The sequence below is a fragment of the Phasianus colchicus genome, chromosome 1 (genome assembly GCF_987193195.1).
Source record: "Phasianus colchicus chromosome 1, bPhaCol1.hap1.1, whole genome shotgun sequence".
Lineage (NCBI taxonomy): Eukaryota > Metazoa > Chordata > Aves > Galliformes > Phasianidae > Phasianus > Phasianus colchicus.
The window spans coordinates 156,389,509-156,414,484 of NC_143436.1; the positions used below are offsets into that span (position 1 = coordinate 156,389,509).

A 24,976-nucleotide genomic window follows, 5' to 3' on the forward strand; every position below is an offset into this window, starting at 1 on the left:
CTCCAATAACTACTACCCTCTAGCCAGTTCCTTTCCCAAAGAAGGGTATACCTGTCCAGGCCATGGGCAGCCAGTTTCCCCAAGAGAATACTGTGAGAGACCATGTCAAAGGCTTTGCTGAAGTCTAGGTAGACTACATCAACAGCCTTTCCTTCATCTACAAGTCTGGTCATCCAGTCATAGAAGAAGATTGGTCAAGCATGACCTGTCTTTCATGAACCCGTGCTGGCTGGGCCTGATCCCCTGGATGCCATGCACGTGCCGTGTGATCTCACCCAAGACAATTTGCTCCATAACTTTCCCTGGTACTGAGGTCAGGCTGACAGGCCTATAGTTCCCCGGATTCTCCTTACAGCCTTTCTTGTAGATGGGAGTCACATCAGCAAGCCTCCAGTCCTCTGGGACCTCTCCAGATAACCAGGAGTAGATGGCTGCAAGCAGCTCGGCAGTCACCTCCGCCAGCTCCCTCAGCACCTGAGGGTGAAGCCCATCCGGTCCCATGGTCCAGACTGAGGAGGAGCTCTCTAACTGTCTCCACCTGAATCACTGGGGGTGTATTCTGCGTAGATTCCTAGACTTCCAGATCAGGGTATAAAGTGCTCTTAGGACAGCAACCAGTTCCAGACACAGTGTGATGGCCAAATATGGGAAGGAGAAAGAAAGAGAAAGGATGGGTCATGAATTGCAAGAGGGGATGAGGACAGGGGTTGCATTGTGCATACAAAAAGAACTAGATGCCAGTTTTCTTTCGCGTGCTTGAGGTCCCTGTCATCATGAAGACCTGAGTCACTAGTCAGGTCCACAATCTCTCTTTCAGGCTCTGCCAGAAACTTTCTCATAAACTGAAAATGTTTCAAGGTGTAACTGTCCCCTTCCATTTCTATAGCACAGGAAGGAAGAAGAAGCACCTACAACCAAATCCTTTAGCACTGTGAATACAACTCTCTCCTTCCAGTATACCGAGTTCAGCATCATTTAAACTTTTGAAATCTGGGAAAGAAGAGATGAGCTTTTGAACCAAGACATGGTGTACTTAAAGTCCTCATCCATGCTTCTGAATAGTGAATGGGCTTGGCTTCTGAATAGTGAATGAAGAGCAGTTCTTTGTTTCAGAAGAAATCTAGACACCAAGGTAGGCAGTTAGAGCACATGGCTCTTTGGGGCCGGCTTTGTTGCAACCCTACAGATACAACAGCGTCTTCTTGGTTTCTTTTGTGCTTCTCCCTCTTTTTAAATGATAAATTATATGTTGCATCTGTGTGATACATAAAACTCAAGCAGAGAGAGCATATAGCATATTTCTGTAATTTTGCAGAAGCAATAAGACTTGGGTGCTAAGAGTGGCTTCCTTTGGGCATCTTTTTACAATAGGTGTTAATACTGTCCTTCCTTCCACATGAAAAGCCACACAGTCATGGCTATTATACCATGCAGGATTAACTTTAAGTTTAACACTGATTCTGCAAAGGTTTGTGGTGTTGAGCTTTCTGCAAAGTCTGCTACCTAAGTACTGAAGCATTCTTCTCATTTACATAATCTAATTGTTACAGGCGTTAACAATTACTCTCTCTTCCAAATCCTCTATCTGATCTCCACAAGGCAAATTTAGTCAGAGCAATTAAATAGGAGTCCATTAGATGTAGGCAGAAGGAATAAAAAAAGAAAAAAAAAGGCAAAAAGATTATCAGAGTTTCTCAGCAGTTTGTGACTCTTTAACCACAATACAGAGCTCGTTCTGATGCTGATTCTACTTCCTTCTTCAGTTTGTCCCCAATAGCTGTGGAAACAAAGAAATGTCAGCAAAAGCAAGTGTTTCACTTGCTCGCTTTCTGACAGCAGTCTGCTCTACAAGCTGTGTTATTTGCTCTCTGCTGTGCATGCTGGAAGGAAAATTACTGCAAAAAATTGCTTCATCCAGATGTGGAGTCCTCAGAACAGGAGAGCAGTTGGAGCGCATCCAGAGGAGGGCCAAAAAATGATCCAAGGGATGAAATACCTTCCTTGTGAGGACAGACAGAGTGAGCTGGGGCAGTTCAGCTGGGAAAAGAGAAGGCTCTGGGGATACCTGAGAGCAGCCTTTCAGTATGTAAAGGGGGACTGTAAGAAGGAAGGGGACAGACTCTTTAGAAGATCTGTGGTGACAGGACAAGGGGAGGTGGTTTCAAACTAGCATGGGAGATTGAGACTGAATACAAGGAGGATATAAGAAGATGTTTTTCATGATAAGGCTGGTGAGACACTGGAACAGGTTGCCTGGAGAGGAATTGGATGCACTGTCCCTGGAGACATTCAAAGTCAGACTGGACAGGTCTCTGACCATTGTGATCTAGCTGTAGGTGTCCCTGTTCATTGCAGGAGAGTTGGACTAGGTGTCCTTTAAGGGTCTTTTGCAATTCAAACAGTTCTATGATTTGGTGAAGGAGAAACAAGGCAGCTCAAAGAAGGCAAAGACCACTGCAAGTGTAGCAGGGTAAAGAGAAGCAGGATGCCAAGCTGAGATGGTGATGATTCGGCCAACTGAGAAATTACATAATCTTTAGAGAAATCAAGTGTTTCCTACTCTCGCTCCTTATATTTCTGCCTGGAAACCTCAAGTGAAGCATCACATTTGGGTGATGGTAGAGCAAACTGGAAGCAGAAAACTCCACAGAGCAGTGTGGACAGTGAAGGCAAAGGTGAGTCTTTGGGGGCTGAGGAGCAGTCTTGGCTTCCTCTGCTCTCTCACCAACCTCCTTGTAACCCCCAAGGAAGGATGAGAGAGGGCTGGGAAGTTAAGCTATGAGAGAGCAGTGGAACAACTTTTCTAGAAGAAAAAGTGTGAGGGGGTAAAAAGCAGAGTTGGAGAAATTTATGTGTGGCTTGCAGGGGAGGTATCAAACAGAACAACATCAGTGCTTCCTAGATGAAGCCTCTGCAGTGCTCTGACTCAAGAGTGATATATAGCATGCTGCTACATATATTATATAAAAATATGCTTATATTGGTATTTATAGAATAAGATGGTCATTTTCTGATAGCCATCAGTACTGCCAGACTATGAATAAGAATACTTGAAGGTGGTAATAAAAATATCTCCTGCTCCTTTTTGCAGAACTTCACTGTGAGCAAACCTGGTAAAAATAGTGATGCTGTTAGTCATTTTCTATTTTGTTTCTATCACCTAACAGGAAAATAGCACCAAAAAATTCAACTTTATCACTCTAACAGAGTTATAGGTGCTTGCAGTGCTGTTTTTGGAGACTGAAAATAATAATAATAATAATAATCTGGGCTTTGTGTAAATTTGCAAAATATATATAACGATAACATTTTATAGACATATATATTTTTTTAATTCTATGAATGTGGTGCTACGTCCTTTAATCACAGTGTTATTGGCTGTAGTTTCTCATTGTTCTCCTCTCAATTTCAGAGAAATGCTTTCCAGAGATTCCTGCTGAATTAAGATACTGAGGCAAAACTGAATTTGCTGTGCACAGGCAGGAGATGTCACCGCTGAAGTACTACTGAAGTTACCCACTAGAAACAGATGACTGGGAGCTGACATCACTGAGGACTATTTTAGAATGTTGAGCCATGAGACAACTTTTTAAAATACAAGGGAGACAGGGTGCATAAGGAGAATGATTGCTGTTAGAAGCAGAAATGAAAGGTAAGTTTTAATACAACTGCAGTAAGCATATACATCAGTGTCTAGTGAAATAATTTATAGAATATATATTTATATTTATTAAAATATGTGCTGGAAGAGTTAGGCAGGGTTAGAAACCTTGGTTGAGTCTTGGATGTCCTTTAAACCACGACAAAAGAGAAAATTCCATCTCACTGCTAAGGAAAGGCCATATGTTCGAGGAGAGGTATTGTCCAGATTTATTCCATAACATGCAGCACTAATTAGTGTGTTTCTATGCATTCTCCGCAGGAGGGGAGGAGTGAAAGACCTCCAGAGGATAATCCAGATCTTATGCTAATTTTGAAGTAATTTAGTCTAAGACTGGAATTGCTCTCTGGAGGGATCTCTCTTGTTTCACTGACTTCTGAGGAAATGCTAAATTAATTAGGTGCACCTGACTTAGTTGGACAAGTCTGGGCCTAAAGGATAGGATTTTCATAGAATCACTGATGTTGGAAAAGCCCACTAAGATCACCAAGTCCAACCCCAATCCATCTCCACAATGCCCACTAGAATGTCCCTCAGTACCACATCCACCCTCTTCTTAAACCCCTCCAGGGACAGTGACTCCACTACCTCCCTGGGCAGCCTGTGCCAGTGCCTCATCACTTTTTCTCAAAATGTTTTTTACTAATATCCAATCAGAACCTTACCTTCATTGAAATGGTGCTACTTGTGCTTGCTGCGCCCTGTTTGATGAAATGTGACCGTCTAGTGTCACATAGTCCCCCAAAGGGTGAAGTTTCTGGTTATAAGTGATCTGCACCTATTGATGGAGAACAAATGTTTGGTTGAAGATTTACGACGGGGACCTCTTGTTCCTTCAGCAGATGCTGACTGGGCTTACTTGAATGTTGAAGGGCTGTCACTAAAATGGTTGGATGTGTAAGGCAGTCAGCTCAGCATGAGCACTGCTGGTGATCTGGTATGAAGTTGTACTACAGATGTGAAGGTCTGCACAGCCAGGGAAGAGACTTGTGATATGAAAATGGCAATGAAAACACTCATTCTTTGCTGTGTGTCAGCAGAGGTGACAGCTGTAGAGATCTGCCCTACTGTAACAAGTTACTGGTAGTTACCTCAAGGAAGATGCCCCATCCTGAGAGACTTTCAAGGCAAGGCTGGAAAAGGTCCTGGGCAACCCGATCTAGTTGTGGTGTCCCTGTTCCTTGCAGGGGAGTTGGACTAGATGGTCTTCAGAAGTTCCTTCCAACTCCAAGGATTCTCTGATTCTAAGATTTCTGTGTGTGTATGGATGCCATTGGGTCAAATTTGTTTTACCAGTCCCTCTTGTAACCCTGGTTGTGTGCGCTGCCTCCTTTTTCAAAGCCTTCTGGAGTGTAGGCTAGTTCTCCCTGCTGGTAGTGTGTTTTGGTTTTATGTAGCTTTACCCCATGGAAAATCAGCAACTCTCACCAAACTTCTTAGGTTTCTAAATTAAAGGACGTGAGCGGGAGAAGTAAGAAGTATCAGTGAAACCTCACTGTTCTCAGTTATACCCTGTCTCAGGATTTCTGTTCTGCTGCATGGTTCTAAACAGTGGCACTTACCTTTCCGTTCAATGAAGCCAGAAACAACAGAGTAAATATTGCAATAGGGATGAATTCTGATATGTTCGATGTGCTTTTTTAAAGGTATCTGCTCTATTGCTGTAAGTTACTTAAACAAGACTTCTTGTTTCAGGGCCTGAAAACAGCCTGGCAAAATGCTACTGGTTTCTTTTTCTTTTCTTTTTTTTTTTTTTCTTTTTTTCTGGGGGGGTAACTTTAATCATCTTTCTGTATTTCAGGGCTGGAATGTAATCATAGAAGTTAACGCAGCTCTTCAGATTGTTCTTCTTTCTGTAAGCACAGCTTCATAATGGAGATTTAGTGGGCTGTAAACAGGATGTCGTATGGTGCTCTCTGTCAAAAATTAATGATGGCAATGAAGATTAAATTATTCTTCCGTGAAAACGCAGCACATATACAGAGATATCTGCAAGCAGGCTTCAAATAGGCCATTCTCTGGGGACAGCCTGCAGTTCGCTGCCTGCCCCCCACTCCCGGCCCTGGTTTGCCACCAAGGGGAGCTGCATTTAATGCCTGCCAAGGAGGCTTTTGTTCCCAGCCTTCCAGATGGGGGGAAGCTGAGCACATCCCATCCGGATAACCTGATGCTCAGCTACCTGCAGTGAGCTCCCAGCACTCCGATTTGCTCTGCTGGCAGCCTCTAGCCGCTTGTCCTTGTCAGAGCTCTGAGCTCTGTGACTGTGGGGATTCGCTGTGTATTCAGTTCTGCATATTTGAGAGGGGTGGGTGGAGAGGGAGGAGGGATTTTCCGCAGTTAGAAACTGAAAACCTTCAGCATATCTACAGGAGGAAGGCCTCCACTTTGTCATCTGCTTCTGATTTTTTTCTCCTGGATGAGGCACAGAGGTGTCAGTGAGAGAACAACATATTGTTTTCTGAGACAGGTTTGCAACTGATGCTGGCTGGTATGGATGGCCTGGTGTGCTGAGCAAAGCTGTTTCACATGAGGCTTTCTGTAATGCAGCTCCCGGCTGTTCCCTGATTCACCTTTTGGCAGTAGGTGGCTGTCTGCCTCTGCAGAGGCTTAGCCAGGCCCAGTATTCCCCAGGCCACTTGCTTCTCTATTCCCCAGACCTGTTTTACATATCCAGCTCAGTGAAGATGTAAATATTAGTCAGAAGATTTCATGCCTTCCACAGGCTGCTTTCTCAGTGAATTCATTCTTGGTACCAGAGAGAAAATGAGGAAAACATCTCTTGGAGGGAAGACGTCATCGTGCCCATTTGTTCCCTCATGGGAGAACTGCTACCTGTATCCTGATAAACTTTGTCTTCTCACAGCTTCATCAGTTATCAGTTAGAATATTGGAAAGCATCTGATTTGGGGGTTTTACATTTTTGAACGTTCTTCTGAGGCTAGTGAGTTGGCTTGATTTTCCCCCTGTCATATCCATATCCATACCCTATGTGTCTTCTGATGTGAATCCCCTTGCGGGGGATCTGTGTAACTGAACAATCCTGCGAGCAGTCCAGACCTGGCAAAGCACACCTTCTCTCTTGTTTTTAAAGCCTGATGTCTAAGAAGAGAACATGTTTGTGTATGCTCAGAATATATGAGCTCATTGAAGCGAAAGGGGAAAAAGAGTGAGTACAGGCATGGTGCTGGACCTTTGACACTTGTGCATGTATAAACCAATGCACACCTGACATTTTAACTCTCCTTGGGAGGATTTGGAGAACCCGTTGCTATATGGAGCTGCAGTGTATGTGTTATGTAAAACCCATCTCCTCCTGTCTCCTCTCTAAGATCTCTTCTTCAATTACTTGTGTATTTCACGGGGAAAATTGCTACCCTGATACATTTATTCTTTCAGTGAACAGTGAACATTGTTGTTGTTGTTCCCCATCTCAGAAATTAGCTGGATAAATTACTTTGTTTAAGTTAATCAAACTAGCACAGCATGCAAGAGTGTCTCTCCATTTTTCCCTGTTGGCTGGATGATGCCAGCACTGGTATTGGGGCAGGGGTGACCTTACCTTCTAAAGGGAAGAGAACCTGGCAGGGCTTCCCAGGGTTGCCTTTCAAATATGTTTGTCTTTCTACATGCACTCCAACTTTGCACCAGCGTAGATGCATAACATTTCTGGTATTGCTGTTCTTTGACATGAGATATGGAGTCTTTAATGATGTTTTTTGCTTTTCCACTTTTACCGGATAGAGCTGGTGACCTAACACAGACTCCCTGGAAGATAGAGTAAAGTCAAAATAACCCCCTGTGCCTCTGTGAGCATTGTCCAGCATGTTGCATGCTTCCATGCTACATGATGGGGAACTGTCTGCACCTCAGTTCATCCTTCACCGTTGACACACTTTGATTTTTTCTCTGCTGGTCACCATATTGAGATCTCTGCCATGGCTCCAAAATGCATATTTTACTTTTCTGGATTCAGTGTAGCAAACTAATTAAGTCCTGCAAGCTCAACAGTAATTTCTCTCTCTGGAGGGTGAATGCAGGTAAAGGATAGAACCCCTTTGTAATAAAGTCCTCTCGGTCCTGGTGTGGATCAGGGATATGCCAACTCCCCTGTGTGTCCAAGCTATTTGCAGCTGCTGTTGCAGCCTAGAAACAAATATCTATGAGCGTTGGACATATACCAGAATTGTAGGCAGCCTGTGGAAAGAGGATGTGAGCTTCCACCATGTTGCCTCTGTATGTTTCTTTCTTCTGGCGAAGAGGTGATCAGTTTGTGGATCACACCTTCTGTCCAGGCCCTCTGTTTCTAGCCATAATGGTATATCATGGAATCATAGAATCCTTAGAGTTGGAAGGGACCTCTGAGGAACATCTAGTCCAACTCCCCTGCAATGAACAGGGACATGGACAGCTAAATCAGGCTGTCCAGGGTCTTATCCAGCCTCACCTCGAAATTCCCCAGGTACAGGGCACCAACCACATCTCTGGGCAACCTGTCCCAGTGCCTCACCACCCTCACTGTAAAAGACTTCTTCCTTGTATCTAAGTTGAATCTATCCTCGAGATTGAAGACATTTCCCATTGTTCTATCACCACAGATCCTCATATGTTCTTTCAAAAACACATTCCATACACAAATGCCTGTGGGGCTGTGGTGGAACCTTTTGGTTTAAATCCCACTGACAGATTAGTGCCTGTTTTAGCACCTTTTTACTACAGCTGCCTGCTTCTGAGTAAAAATCCAAATTGGTTGGACTATTTAGTAGTCAGTACATTAGTACTGACAATTTTTGTAATGTCTGTGCAGAGCAGATAGTAATAGCAATAGATAATAAACAGTTCTACATTTCCAGATAAACTTGTCTGTATTTCTTCATCCATTTGCAGAGTGGCAGAGCACTGGAATACGCTGCCTAGATTGATTGTGGACATTCCTTCTCTGGAGATATTCAAGACCTGTTTGGACACCTACCTGTGCAGCCTGCTTTAGCAGAGAGGTTGAACTCAATGATCTCTAGAGGTCCCTTCCAACCCCTACAAGTTTGTGAGTCCGTGAGAATTTTATTGAGCTGGGAATTTTTGCCACTGACTCTCCAAGATCCTTACACCTCAAAGTGCAGGATCACCTGAAGTTTTAGAAATGCTTCCTAGTCTTCATCTACTGGCAAACTATTCAGGAGGCACAGCTCAGGTGGTAGCATGGCTATTGCTTACACTGACAGCAAGAGAGAGAGTTTACATTTCCTCCTGGATTTTCCAGGTCAGCAATAGAGAAGTCAGTTCCGCAACATGATTAAATGAGGCAATATTTTATTTAATAAATCATCTTCCCTCTAGAATAAGTCATTTAAGTGGTCAGGTCTAGACTTGTAATTGATATCCATCTGGAATTTGGCTAAGGAAAGTTACTGTCCAGACTAAAAGGCAGTGACTTTGCATCTAAGCAATGTGCAAAACAGCTGAACCTCCAAACACAGAGGTGTAGACTATTTTACTGAACAAGTAGAAGTACTGCTTTCAAATGAGCCATATTTTTCTTTTCTTGTCTTGGACATGGCCATCAGTGAAAAAGAATTCTAACAACTAATTCAAACCTGACCTACCTTGAAGGGACAATAGCAGAAAATATGAAATTAGTTACCTTAACAGTAACTTAACAGTTGGAGCTGCAACTGGTGAGACTGCTGTCTCATGTCTCCACCTGCCTCATGTCAATAATGAATGGCCTACATTAAATTTCTGGGAAAAAAAATTGCCCTGTAATGGTAGTAATGGGCATAGATAAGGAGTAAGGACTGCTCACTACAGAAAGTCTGCCCAGGCATGAGCAAACTCAGAGATATAAAGAAAGACAACAGAATAGTGTTGAAATTTTTATGCATATTTTATATAATTCTATATATTTCAGAAAAGCAAGAAAAAATATGGGTGGTTATCTATATAAAGCATCCAACCTTTATCTCCTACTCATCACTAATATTCATTCTGTTTCTTTCTTTATAGACATGATGCTGAACTTCTAGTAACTTAGTCATGATCAGTAGCTATCTCAAGCCTAGGAGGAAGTAGTTGAGAAGAGATAATCTTTCTCTACTGATCTCAAAAGAAAAGACTATGAATAATTTTACAAGATTCCAATAGATTGGACTGCAAAAACACATACAGTGGAAAACATCTTATTGCTTCTTTGTACTTTCAAAGATTTTTTTTTTTTTTTTAATATTAGAAATTGAATAAAAGCCATGATATCTGTTGCCTTGATACAATTCCTTTCCACAGTCCAGTGAAGGAATCTTTCTCTGGGTTCCTCTATTCATTAGTATAAACCTAGTGAATAAATTAATCTGCACTACAAAGACACTAAAACAGCTGGGATGTCACTTCTAATAACCCTCTACTATTTGTATCTGTGGTGGTCTTAGAGAAGTAGAAAGGGAGATAAATATATCTCTTCTCATCAGTGTGGGTTATATTTGGAAGACCTCATGTGATGTAAATTTCCATTGTTAAATCATTGCAGAGAAAAAATAAAACATAAAAAAACCTTTCAGGCTCTCAACCTCTGCAATGCTGATGAGAAATCATGATGTCCCACAGTAGTCTGGGAGTCAATGTGTCCTTCGGGAAAGTACAGATACATTCTCCAACCAAATGAGACTTCTCTTTCACACTTGAGTTGCTCTTGAACCTCAGTGAACCTGATATGATAAGCAAGTCTACACCCAGGGTAACATAGTTGTCAAATGAACTAGCAAACGTGCTGAGTTAATGGCAAATGTGTAACAGAAAATGTCAAAAGAAAACAAATCATAAGACTGATGCCTCAAACATAACTACATTTTGCTTGCTCCAGATCTCACATTTTACTGTAAGTGTGAAAGCCATGAGTTTCTGTTGTTATTGTTTTTAAATTAAATAAAACAAGACTCACAAAGGGAGCATCTCATTTTGGTGAAATGTCTCTAAAATCTCCTCTTCATTCTGGAGCTAACAGATAGCATAGCCAATGCTTTGTTCTTTCTTTTAAATGTTGCAGTTTCATTCACACTCCCTTACGCTAGGAAGACCTAGATAAAGTATAATTGATTCCTTGCTTCTACCTGCAGCAAATTATCTCATTTAAAATGTTAATTTTGATCCATTCATGCTCAGGTGAGAAAGTACAATTTTAAAGGCTGCTTACATGAGATGTGATATCATCAAGCTTCCTTAGCTCTGAGGTTCATTATGAGCACCAAGGGTTTTATTGGAAATTTTTTCCCAGGCATCACATTGTCCTACTCTGTTATGTCCCTGAGTGACTGTGACAAGGACAGTCATATGAAAGACATATTCATACTTGTGCAAAGCCCAATGTGGACATGGCAATGTGGTTCACCACAGATCTGATCCAAAGTCTAAAGTATGCCACCTCACTGATGGTTTTTGAATTTTTGTCAAAGATCAATTTAGAGAAGCCCCACAAAACATGTCACAGGGGAAATAAGCATCACAGTCATATCTATATGATTGCCCTTACTTTGTTAGGAGTCACAAGTAAAATTACTACTAAGTCATTCGTATATGGAAAATAAGTCTGGCTGACTCCATTCCCTTTTTTTTTTTTTTTTTTTTTTTTTTAGCAGAGAGTTCTACTTCAGAGTTTAGGATATCAATTTATGAGAATTCCAACATTTCCACATTTCCTTCAAAAGATGATTCTAAATGTTCACATTGAGGATTGCACAGACATTCAGCGATCCAAATGAGTCCCATAAATATTGTGCACAAACAGAGAATGCTAATTCCTAAAGAAAAGCAAAAAAGATGGAGGTGACTAAAGTGGGGAAGGGGAGCATTAAGGTGGGAAGGACTAGGTGTGGTTCAGAGTAGCTGTAATTTTCTTTTAAATATAAAAGCTTAATCTAAACATTAAGTATCTGAATCCTCCAGAAACTAGGTCAGTTCCAACCCAGAATGAGTTGAATTGTCATTGGAGGTGCCCATCTTTTACCACAGACTATGAAAACAATCCTAGGCTTGTTATGAAAGAATTAAAATCAATTTAAGCATTTGAATATTAACAAATCCCTGATTGGGATGCCAATCAGAATAACAATATCCAGATTTTTACAGACTGGGAAGCTCTTTCTAGAGGAGGTCAGTACTGTTAGTCCTTTTCAAGCCGAGGAAGATGCAGCATAGCAAAGCAAGTGGCCCAAAATTACTCAGTCAGTGATGGAAGTGACAGGAATAGAATCCAGATCTCCCTCATTCCAACACAGTGAACTTAAACATACTACACATATCATTAAACATCACTATCTTCATTTTTGGAGAGCAAAAGCTGACCCTGAGTAAAAAGAAAAGGCACAGGATCAGTCCCAAGCTTGGGCCTCATACGTGAGCCATCAGTGCCCCAGCTCAGAGTCTCTGAGGATTCTTCCATTCTTCACATTGTTATTTCTCTGCATTTCTGCATTGTCTGTTCTGTCATTCATGGGGGAAAAAAGCCAAACCAATTGATTTTCTCTTCTGAATTCCAACCAGAACATCATGCTGAGCTGAGCATTTCTGAATTGAAGCAAATCCAACTGTAGTGGCCTTGCCATAGGCACACCCTATTAACAGCAAAAAATTCCATATGTTCCTCTTTCCATTCAGGCATGACTGTTCTGTGACCTAAATGCTCCGGTTTGTCTCATGTTGGAGAGTTTTCACACTGGGAGCAAACTTGTCTTGTGCCACCACCTACATCTGCTTACCTTTCAGGTTTTCCTCTGCTTTTTCCCCCATCACTTCGTGGCTAGTTTTCAAAGGCATTTGTTTGCTTCACCAAGTATTTTTAGCTCCACAGTCTGTTTTTTCTTTCTTCATCCCACAGTAAAGTTATAGTGCTGAATTTATGACATGGCAATTATTTTCATGGCAACAGACTGTGGCATCATAAAACATGATTATGATGACTTCACTGCAGGATCAAGCAGAAAAAACAGCCAGGTTCTGGATAGTGAAATTCACCAGTCCTAGAAAGTTTTTTAGAGCTTATTTGCTGTTTATTCTGAGATATCCTTTACTCTATAACTATTAGCATTTTATTATGTATGTAGAGTAAAAGGTATGTACTGTATACATCTAATCCCTGTTTGCCAGGGGAGGTTCAGGTTGGATATTCTGAGTAATTTCTTCTCTGAAAGAGTGGTCAGGCACTGCAATGGGCTGCCCAGGGAGACAGCATTGATAACATATTGTTTTGGTAAACATGCTAACACACAGCAAGCATTCTCAGAATACAAATTACATGAAAATGGAGGATTCCTGCAACTGGATTTCTAGTGCAGAAATGTCTCACTTCTATAGCTCTTTTATTCCCGACCAGTGTTGGCTGTTTCTTGTAGGAGAAAACCGCAATGATATTTCTATTTATCTCTCTCTCCTTCAAGGTTCTAGTGATAGCTGCATCTGATATGCTTCATTGTACTTGAAGATAGCATCAGTGTACCCTAAAACTGCATTGTAACTTTTTGAAGCCAGTGGGAAATACTGTGAACAGCCAAGCCAGACTGCTCTTTTTAATGGAAGTATTTTTTTCTGTGCAAAGAATCTACTCTAGCCGGTGCTATGGAGTGCATAACACAAGCTGTGAGAGTTTAATGGGGTGTTTCATGAGACTGAAGCTAGCCCCTGCCCCCCCACAGAGATGAATTTTTGCTCTGATCCTCTTCTTGCTAAACCCTATGCAAATATCATATTCAACATTTCCTTTCTCTCAGCGCCAAACCACCTATCTTTATTTTTTAGTAACTCCCCAAAGCCCTAATTTGCCGTGCTTGTATGAAAAAATCTGACAGGAACGTATGACAGCTCTGGCCAATATCTCCCCTTAGATGTAAGCAAGACAGTTAATAACCTTTTTAGAAGGATGAGGCAGAAAGCCTGTATATATCATCTCTCTGTATTATAGGCTACATATGTGGCCTGTCCACACATGTGTCATGGGAAAACACAGGTTTCTGATTTTTTTGTTTTCACAGCACAGCTGAAGAAGATGTTGATGCCATCTCAGCCCATTACATCAATCAGTCATCTGCAGTACCTCTGTGACCCACACCTCACAGTGTGGGTGTGGGATGTAGATTTAAGCAGAGGACATAAAAAGGTTCTCCAGACTGCAGATGCTTTGATTTTTCTGTGTATTTGGGGGAAAAATAAACAAAAACCACCACCACCAAAAAAAAAAAAAAAAAAAAAAAAAAAAAAAAATCCCACACAAAAAAACCACACCTTACTGTTTAAAATAATTACAAATGTGAGGTTTTTTTAATAAAACTTAGATTTACTACAGATGTTTCATAGGTATTCTAATAGCATATGCATCCAGTGACTAATACTAAAAGGCCTTTGCAACAAAGCAGAACTGTGTAGGCTTTTTTTTGTGTGAGTTAGTCAAAGGAAAGGCAGATTCCTGGGAATGTACACCCAGAGATGTTTGACACTGGTCCCTCCCTGATGAAAATGAGGTAAGATACTTCGTTTCCAGCCTCCTTTTAGAGTAATACAGCAGTCAGAGGCACCCTGGGTGCAGTCAGAGGTTTATCATCAGCCCCTGGAAGTGCTGCAGCCTTGGTGCTGCGCTCCTATCAGACTGCTGGCTTGCTTTCTTCCAAGGATCTGGCAAGAGCCAGGGAACGAAAAAAGAAGTGTTTCATTCAAGGAATACAAACCCAGCTAGTCGTATTTAGCTAGATATCCAAAAATATTAGCTCACATGCAAGAATAGAAACACTCCCTGAACAGAGTTCAAGAATCTTTGGCAGCCCACCTTGGTCCAGAGCTGCTGATATCCTAAATTAACTGAAATCAGTGTGAAGGCTCACATCCATGTTTGCTCATCATCCACAGACCAAGGTCCATGGCTAATAGGTTTACTGCAAATCCACAGGGGTCCCAGCTGCCCTTCTACGGGCCCACGGTGTGCAGGCCAGCTCCTCCAGCCCCACTGATGAGCAAAGCGACATGTTACCTGCCTGGGTATCTGTGGCATAAGCAATGGCTTCATAGTGACTACAGATATTTCATCCCACAGTTTACCTGTAGTATAAAATCTATTCATGATATGGCTGCCTGGTTTGTGAAGGCTTGGCATGGCTGGAACTTGTATGTTTGTCAGTGACAGTTGCCAAGCACTAATTTGGGAAAGGTGCCGGATGACTGCTGGTGGAAAGCATCTTTATTTTTTTTTATAATGTATGAGCCTAGCCAGCAGCATGATCAGCGTGAGGGCATCCTCAGGAAATAAGGAACAAAGAGAGATAGAGGCTCACATCCCCATCTAAGGCAGCTGGGGAAATGCTTGCTGATGATAGGCAGTGTGGAGGCAGGAGGAGGCTGGGGGCTCTTAGGCCAGTGCTGGAAACTGGTTGCCATGGATATCCCCACCTCCCATCACTGATGGAGGGGCGTGGGCAACACTGCAGCTGGGGGGCTCTCTGGGGTGCAGGATGAAGCAGACATGCTGTGAATGGAGAGGGCAGCAGCCAATTGGAGTTTGGAGACCTGGAGGAGGCCTTCCTGAAAGCAGAGCATCCTTCTTGTGGCTGGTGAGTGGTGGTGAGTTTACTGGAATGTTACCAAACTGAAGTCTGAATTAGCTGTTCCCTGGGAGTACAGAGAGATATTACTGAGATGTCTCTTCAGTGTTTTTCTCTCTGAGTGCAAAATCTGGCAAGGTTGGGTTTTGAAGCTGCTGGTTCTGCCCTCCAGTTATGAGGCAGATGCAGAACCAGCATTTGCAATGAAATTGGCAAGGCAGGAGTGCAAGTCTGCATGCGTGTAGTGCCATGCTGTTGATTTTGGGGTGTGCAGGGGTTTTCTTCTTGTTTTTTTTTTCTCTCTCTTAAGTAAGGAACTTGGTTGTAAAACTTTGCTCTCGATTCCCTTCCATATGATTTCATCAGAGTGCATTAGGACAGATACAACTGATTCTCATACAAGTAAAGGCATTGTGCTTACCTGTATCTGTGTATTTATTTCTCTGCTGCTCACATGCTGCGATCTCAATCCTCTTCCAATCTACTGTCTCCCTGAAATAGTGAATGCCTGTGTGAAGAATCACAAACTGCAATTATTCTCCTGTTTTGCTGAAGTAGCAGTAATGAACTCTAAGTACATTTCTTCTGCAATGATATTTAATCAATAATTGTGACTAATGTTTTTCACAGCTTTGATCCTTTGAAGTCCTGTATTCACTAGGCTGTATTCCTGCTGTAGTAGTCAAACCCAAACCTACTCATTTGAGCTCCATCCCAGTATAGTCCTATAAAAGTAGGATGAAATTTACCTGACTGGCTGACTTCAAATATAGAAAACAGGTTTGAAATTGTCCTCCACTGTGTAAATCCTGACAAGATACTGCTAATGGCTGTGTTTTCATGAGTAGAAACCAGCATGGGACACGGAGATAAGGTCTGAGGAGGCAGGACTGGCCTTAAGTGACTTGTGACTCATTTAGTTATGATGTACTGGTGATAAACCAGTCTCACAGAGGACATAGGATGGATCTATTTTCATTAAAAGAAAAGAAATGCATGCATCACTGACTGTATTCACTGTGCATGGAAGCACATCAATGAAAATTTATTCCCAGGCGTATACTCATCTCTAGGCAATGTTCTTGCTTCAGAATACTTAGGATCTAAGACATGATCCAGTGGACATGAATATGCTTAACCTTAGGCATGTGAGTAATAGCCACATTCAAGTGTCATCAAAGACAAGCATTTGCAGGATCAGGGCTTTAAAGAATGCAGTCTCCTGGAAACACTTCACGCATTCTGTTTGTAATGAATAGAAGTATTTGTGAAAGGCTCACATTTAGGGTTAAGGATGTTTTATGATATAAAATGTCACTGCAGCTAATGTTAAAAATACTGAGGGAGGCAACTGCCTGGAGTATATTATTAATGATTGTTTTCTATAGGAGTGATTATCGGTTCTAGCAGATTTTCAGTGAAACACTTTGAGCTAATCACAGATATGATTGTCAGGTTACATTAGTGGGTACCCACATATACCCTTGGTTAGTGCAACATGTGTCCTGAATGTCAGAAGGCAAATTAATTCCTGCTGTAATGTTGTTAATTGGTAGGGTTGTGTGAACAATCAGTCCATTATCATTCGTGATAAATCTGTTCTAACAACTGGACAGATTTTTTTGTTTATAGGAATGAAAGGAAGCAGCAATCATGTTTCCAATCTGCTTTCATGTCTAAGTAATAAGGTTAGTACTGAATTATGATTTTCTGTATTTAACAGGAACGAGCTCCATACAAAGGCCAAGAAAAAGGGAGATAATCCATCTAATATGCTAATTTCCTAAAACTAAAGACACCAAAGCTGTAATTAAAACAATTAAAACCCAGAAGTAGCTACAAGCTGATTCAGCTGAATGTTAAAAGTGGGAAACTATGTATATTGGGAACCTGATATATTTGTATTGATGTAACTGAACACAGTTTAAGCTATTAAAAATAACATCCCTACTGAAGAAAAATCTGGCAAAAGGAGAATGAATACACTGCTATTCTAACCTAACCACTTCTTAAAAGGGATAAAACTGTGCTGTACCTATTAGAAAGTAAGGAACCCTGGGTAAGATATACTATAAAGGCATTTTAAGAACTCACGTAGAACGCATCAGGGTGGCAAGGATCCTGGCTTTGAGAAGAAAGGGATAGCTGCAGCTCAGACCAGCCAAACATTGGAACATACCTAATATCTGGACTCTCCTGTATGTTATTGTGCTACCCGTCACCAGATACGGAAAAACTGATTATTTTACACTATATTTCACTTGAACATTCTTATCATTACTTTGGGAATAGTCCGTAATCAGTTCTTTAGGTAATGTATGTCCTGTTGGAAAATGACACATCATCATGACTGCGGTAGGACTTACCTCCCTGTAGTTCCTAAATTGCTCCAAATTGGCCCACAGCCTTCTCTACTGCTGCTTTACTCATCACTATGTCATTATCCTGCCTATCTTTTCCATATTCCAGCTCTTCGTTCTGCCTATTTGCCATTTGCAGTAATACATCTTATTAACCATGGGCTAGCATGCACAGAACGGTTCTGCAATGATTTAAACATTTTACATTATTCTTAATCTGCAAGGAGATCCAATATGAAGTGTAGACAAAAGGGAGATGAAGCTATGCTAATCTCTTTGGCATTCTTCATCAGCTGAAGTGGATGTTTGACTCATAAGCAGTAGTGTCCTTTCTCAACAGCAAGGACGAGCTAATGATGCAAAGAACCAAATCATTTAGGTCTTCATTGCAGAAGCCTGGTTTCAAAAGCATAACATTTCTAGTCCGAGAGAACAGACTTAACTAATACAGAAATCAAGGGAGACAGTGAGAGCTGACAAGTAATCCTCCAATTTACAAAGCATATAGCACTGAAATCAAGTAGGTGTTTCCTGCTATATCTTTGACCAGATTGAGTCATTTCTCTTTATAAAGAAAGATGCCAGAGCACTTAGAGAACAGACTCTGGCACTGTTAGCACCTATGCACTGTCCTGCAATATCCATGAACCTATTTTTTGGCATAAAGGAAGCATTCATTACTAGCTGTTTGCTGAAACCACCAGGAGTATTATCTAGAGTAATTTTTAGTAGGAAGGCCAGTCCACTTTGGTCTGGGCTGAGCCTGTTGTGTGCACAAGAGATTTAATTACTCTTGAGCTTACGAAAGGTGAAAATTTTCCCTCTATCCTAGTGCCTCTGAATAAGTGTAATACTGAAGACAACAAAACTGCAGACAAACAGCAGCGGTTGTGTAAGTGTTGCAAGTGCATCAAGGGGCTCTGTCTCTCTTGCTGTTCTTCACAGCAAGAATGGTTTAGAGAAGGTAAGTCCTGCCCTTTGCCAGAAAAGTGTGGTTGCTATGCATTTCACAGTAAACAATGTCAGCATGACATAATAGCAACATTTTTCCTATTTTTTCAAGGCTTTCATTACATTGCAGTATGCTCTCACACACTGTTGTGAATGCTGTGACACTTGAGTGTAGGTAGCTGTAAAATCATGTAGGGATGTGTATCATAAGGCAACTACAGAGGATTTGCTGCCTTATGAGACCAGCACATGAAAGGTATCTCTTTGATAAACTGAATACTTACATGCATAATTAAGCAGCTATGTGATGTTGTGTATCGTACCAATCTGATGATCAAAATGAAATGTAATGATTTTAAAAAGTAATAAGGGAAACATAGAGCAGTAATAATGTAACGATGTGCAGCAGGAACAAGACAGAACTAGCATTAGTCTTTGTTAGAACAAGGGAATGCCTTGGTAGATCCACAAACAGTATGATCCCAATAATTTCTGAACTTGGAAACAGATGTATGATATGTTCCACCCTCCAGCACTAAGATTTTGATTTTCAGCTCATCTGCCAGAGAAACTGCAAACAATGAAAAAGTGGGTGGGATGGGAAGGAAATGAAGAAAAGCCTGTATCTCCTAGTGTTTTGCTGTGGCAGTATGTTTTCAGAAGTTACATTAGTTGAGTGACTCAGTATGCTCTGGCGTCCCTCACTGAAAAAAGAACAAAACAAGAATCTTTCTTTGTATCATAACTGCTTTAATTATATGGCCACACCTCGAGTACTGCATCTAGTTTTGGGCCCCTCACTACAAGAAAGACATTGAGGCCCTGGAGTGGGTTCAAAGAAGGGCAACAAAGCTGGTGAGGGGTCTGGAGCACAGACCTTATGAGGAGCGGCTGAGGGAGCTGGGATTGTTCAGTCTGGAGAAGAGGAGGCTCAGGGGAGACCTTATTGCTCTCTGTAACTACCTGAAGGGAGGTTGTAGTGACTGGGGGTTGGCCTCTTCTCTTGTGTAACTGGTGTGTAACTAGAGGGAATGGCTTCAAGCTGCACCAGGGGAGATTTAGGCTGGACATTAGGAAATACTACTCTGAAAGAGTGGTCAGGCACTGGAATGGGCTGCCCAGGGAGGTGGTGGAATCACCAACCCTGGAGGTGTTCAAGAAACGTTTGGATGTTGTGTTGAGGGATATGGTTTAGTGTGAACTATTGGTGACAGGTAGATGGTTGGACTGCATGATCTTGTAGGTCTTTTCCAACCTTGGTGTTTCTGTGATTCTGTGATAGAGATTGCAGAGAATATACTAAGAAATTGAAGCAGAAGGAGGCTCTGGGAACCTATTATATATCCAACTTTAGGGAATACTTTGCCATGAGCAATGAAGGAGCCCTCCATTTACCAAGACAGACTTGCAGTTCATTATGGGGTAGCTTTTCAGGACTTCCTATCACTACTATGCACTACTGAATATTTGGTCCTTGGAAGAAACAGCCCACGGTAGCCTTAAGACTGGTGAAGACTGATGTGCTGAGTGCAAAGATTATGCAGCGCAGTGCACTATCTGTGCCATTGAAGTGGCAGAAGAAAGAGGGATGGAGAAGGAAAGAGAGAAAAAGAGGGAGGTGGGCTGGGCTTCTGCATCTCCTGAAATCTGAAGGAAAATGGTCTGGAAATGCCTGACGCAGATGGTGCATTTCAAAGGCAAAACCCCCTTCTTTTCAAAAAGAGAGAATCCTTCTGTATGAGAACTGTTCAATACCATAAGGAATGAGTGAGAGTCCCTGAGGAAAGAAATCTAGATTTCTCTTGTCTTTAGGCTTAATCCTCATATCAGACATGCATTTGCTTCAAGGCGGAGCTACTCACAGTGAAATACTTCTATTGAACAAGTGTCATGGTTTTATGATTTTTGGTTATCAGTATTCCACATCATAACAGGTATTGCACTGGGGGTTTGACTGTGGATGCTCAAGTTCCGGATGCCTGTCCGGAGGAAAAGAACAACTACATTCCTCAGGGGGCTTTGTGGTCAGCAAGGAGATGTAACTCCTGGCAAGGTCACTTGATGTTCTCTTCTTCGCCTCCTCTTCTTCACCTGCGCTTCTCCGTCTGCTTTTCTTCATCGGCTCAACTGGACTGCACTTCTCACCTCAGCGTTGTGGTGAGGCCTATCCACCTTTCACACACACTCTCTCTCTCTCATTATATTTTGTTGATACTATATTTAGTAAATTAGTTTGTTTCACCTCAGATCGTTGCCACTGTTTTCAATTATTTTGGGTCCCCTGTTTTCCTTTTACTGGAGGCGTGGATCTGTGGATCCCTCCGCCCCAATAGTCACGGAACTGGGCCAAACTAGCCAGTAAACCATTGACAACAAGGCAGGGTCTACAGATGGCAAGTAGGGTGCGTGTATTGTGCTATGCTGGTCCCTTTCCTCAGAGAAAAAAAAACATCCAATGCAACATTGCAGAGAATGGTCAGTACATCCTTACTGCAGACGCATGAAGTAACTTCAAAGTCAGCTCACTGAATGTTATTCAGAGTTATGTTTCTGTAGTATTCTTACTGGGGAGTTGCTCATATTTCCTTCTAAACCAGTGCAAACTATGGTTATATACTGTTATACAAAATATGAATGCAGACTTGAAGTCCATAACACTACTCAGATATGTTGAATCACAGAATTGTGAAGGTTGGAAATAACCTCTAAGATCATCTAGTCCAGCTGTCGACCTACCACCAATATTGCCCACAATATTGAAAAATATGGAATCTTGAATGATGTTGAAATATGAAATGCCTTTCATATTTCCAGAAACAGGCAGAGTAGGGCCACATCACAAAGCTCCTGTAGCCACCTTTATTCAGCCTGTTCTCTGCTTTAACCTGGCCCATTTTGCTCCCCTCCGGGACATGCTGCCGTCTGGCACAAGCCAGTCCAGACTGTTCATATTTCAAAGGATTTAAGATTACCTTCTGCTGAGTGACTGTGTGTCTTGTCCCAGGTGAAGCTATTCCCTACATGGGCACCAAGAGATTTTTCCTCTAGGGAAAACTGACAAGGAACACTAGAGGGGATTTTTGACCATAGCATAAGTTTTTACTTATTTTGATGACTGTGGGATTAGGCAAGTGAACATGTATTTTAGTTTCCAAAAAAGATGTTAAAAAACAGTACAGGTGTTATTTGAAAATTCATTTCCCGTGGGTTAATGTCAGCTTTCTCATGGTCCAAAATGTCACTGGATCCCTAATTCTCTTCTTTAATCACAAATGCAATGCATCAGGAGCTGACAGTGAGCCATACTGATGCTTATATTCAATGGACAAACCATGAAAGCTATCTGTCCAGAAGTATTTCAGCTGAGTGTCCCTCACTTTTTAGTTTCCTTCTGAATACTATTCCAAAGCAGTTCAGTCTGACTGAACTGAAAGACATCCACTCACACATCTACACAACTTAGGCTGTTGGTGTTTAATAGCACTCTCTAACAAAAGCCTAGCCTACCATACATATCTTTCCTATTAAAAGAAATATTTATGGTGGTGTTCCAGCAATAACAATGATGATCATCCTGTCTAAGATCTCATTTCATGTTCAGCAACATTTTTTTCAGTTTGCTTGTTTTGTTGTGTGTTGGTTTTTTTTCATTCTCCTTTTAATACCAGTCAGGGAGTGTGAGGCAATTGAAAATCACTTGGAGTTTTACGATATTGTCTACTATTTGTCTTTAAATAATGCAGCCCTGTGTCCAAGGAATAGATAGATGTGTAGAGTCATAAAAGTGAAAAACCTGATTACCTATTATTTATAGTCATTCTCTCCTTACTATAATAACGTGTTAAGCTTTGTTCCATTGTGTGTATTTGTGCCTCTGACAAGCTTTCTGGCACATCTTTTTTGTATAACTCATTCATCTTCAGCTGCTACAAAGAGGAGCATCTTCTCTCACTCCATCATCTTGAAGGAAATTATTTCTTATGGTGTGTGGTAAAATTCTTGTTGTTAGGGGTGATGGGTGGATAAGGAACTGTGAGATTATTTATGACAGAGATAACAAAAATATCTCTTACCTAATCTAGTCTGCCATATTATCTATTTATTTTTCCAAAGATTTTCCAGTCTACATACTGCTAAGCAGTAGGACTGTCAAATACAGTTTTAAAAATCCCACTGATTTACCTAACAGCCTTGAATATATCAGAAAGACTCTATCCATTACTGACAGCGACCAGCATTTATGAAAAAGGCCACATCTTCATGACCAGAAGGAATAAGCAAGAATTGCTATTTTGGTGGCAGCTCCTTCTTTGAGGAGGTGAATCTCATCCATGCTTAGGACATATGGAGAATGAAATAATAATTAAGCAATGTAAGCATGAACTCCAAGCCAGAATCAGGGATTGTGCTTCAGAGTAACGTTATTACAGCAGTAGATAATCTATTGCCAACTACTTAACTATGAAGAAAACCTGTCACAGTTGAGAAGTGCCCACCAGAGACCAACACTTCCCTGAAGCTCTTGGTCTTTTTAAAATAAAAGATAAATACATTACTAATTTCTCACTCAAGGACTTTCCTTTTATTTGTAATTCACCTAACCCATAGAAAAATTTGTCTGGGAATTCAGCTCCCAGAATATTTGTATTTCCTGAGAAGTGGTGAAGGTTGAAGACAACTTTGCAGGAGCTCTATGTATCCAAACTGTAGATTCCAGTCCTTCCGCTGCTTCTGCTGGGGATTGCTTCCAGCATACCCCACCCCAGCAGAGTGGGTCAGTGGGAATGCTAGCATTGCTTCAGAGCCACGGATGGTGAGGGATCAACTTTCCAGTCCAAAAGAGAATCTGTGAGGCCTTTAGTAGCTTCAATTAGGATGAAAAGGGAAGAGGGAAAAGGAGAAACAATTTAAAAGAAATTAAAATACAAACAACAAAAAAACAAACAAACAAAAAAAACAGACTGGACCATTTGGAATTTTTTATTTCAGATTTTTATGTTTCTTCTAAACGATCCTTTAGGAACAGTTATTTTGATCTCCAGAAAGAAGCTGAAAGTCCAATAAAAGATCAAACTGACACATATTAATAATTAAAAACTCACGCTTTCAAAACGCTGAGAACAGTCCAGTACTCAATGATCTGACATTTCCAAAGAGGAAAAGAAAAAAAACCAACAGAAATAAATCCTTGATTAGAAACACTCAGTAATGTTGCACAAAGATATTTGAGCACTTCAGTTCACAAACACATTTGCTGGTGTGAGCAGAAGAACCCCTGGAGGAAGCAGTCCCTGCCTGCTTTCTCTTGCTCTGCACCCATCCTTTCTGGGGCTCAGGGCATGGAGAGGAGGATGGAAGGGGACAACATGAGTTTCTCAATGCAAACAGCCCTGTGAAACTGCAACCAGCTCAGCTGTTGGACACTCCTCCAGAAGCAACAAGCTCACAGGAGGTGCTTATTGAAACCATTGGTAAGGTTCAAATGAGTTGACAAACCATGCCTGGTCCCCCCGTTGCTGATACATCCCACTGTAATCAACACTTCCAGCTGAGGGCAATGGAAGCAGCACTAAGGTGGGATAGGAAGAGCATGTACAGCCTTGGTAGATGTGGACAGGGAGATAAAGTGATTGCTTAGAGACATGGGTAAATATGTGTAGTGGGGTGGGGATGGTCAAGAGATTTGGGATACTGGGAAACAATCCGGTGGGGAGGCAGTGATTTCTGCAGGGATGGAAAGAAATGGGAAGAGCCCCACGTTATGTCTGCTTCATGCCCTTCCTCCCGCTACTAGGACCTTCCCTCCCAGCTCTTAGGCATGTAGATGATGGGGAATGCATGCCTGCTGGGAGCCCTACACGACTCATGAGAAGCCCAGCCTGGGTATGTGGGCAGGTTGGGTCCTGCTCCTGCACCATCAATGACCAACCAGCTCTGCCTTTGCTAGGTGCATTGCTAGATCCAGCTAGAAGTGATTTTTCTCTCCTTCATGGAAGAGAGAAATCAGAATCAGAAACAAAGGACACAGCGGAGAGTGAGAGTACTTTCTTCAGTTTTGTGAACTAAGATTTGTAATAGCATCTTGTACCACTCTGTTTATTCAGATAATGTTTTGGGTTTTTTTCTGTATAATATAACAGAATACATTATAACAGGGATAATCTATCATGACTCACAGTTCAAAATACGTTCTTGATATGAGAAGCAGTTCAATGAACAGCACATGATTGATCAATGGTTTTGTCTCATTAGTTTTCAAGAAAAATCTGTTTTTCTTGGGTTTCCCTGCTGCCTAAATTACAACCTCAGCCTGAGATTTGCATGATAGCTTGTACTCTTTTTAAAATGATTATTATTATTTACATATCAACACTGCTTTATTTTGTCAATGGTTTACGGGCTGGTTCGGCCTGGTTCCATGACTAGTGGGGCAGAGG

At 41.5% G+C, this 24,976-nt stretch overlaps 1 long non-coding RNA gene across 1 annotated transcript in view; it reads right to left on the minus strand.

Annotated features, from left to right (window-relative positions):
- Positions 1–24,976, minus strand: part of LOC149920174 (uncharacterized) — a 38,897-nt gene that overhangs the window by 12,718 nt on the left and 1,203 nt on the right. Inside the window, exon 2 of the long non-coding RNA XR_016461476.1 lies at positions 15,650–15,736. This is a non-coding gene — a long non-coding RNA (uncharacterized LOC149920174). The remainder of the gene's footprint in view (positions 1–15,649; positions 15,737–24,976) is intronic.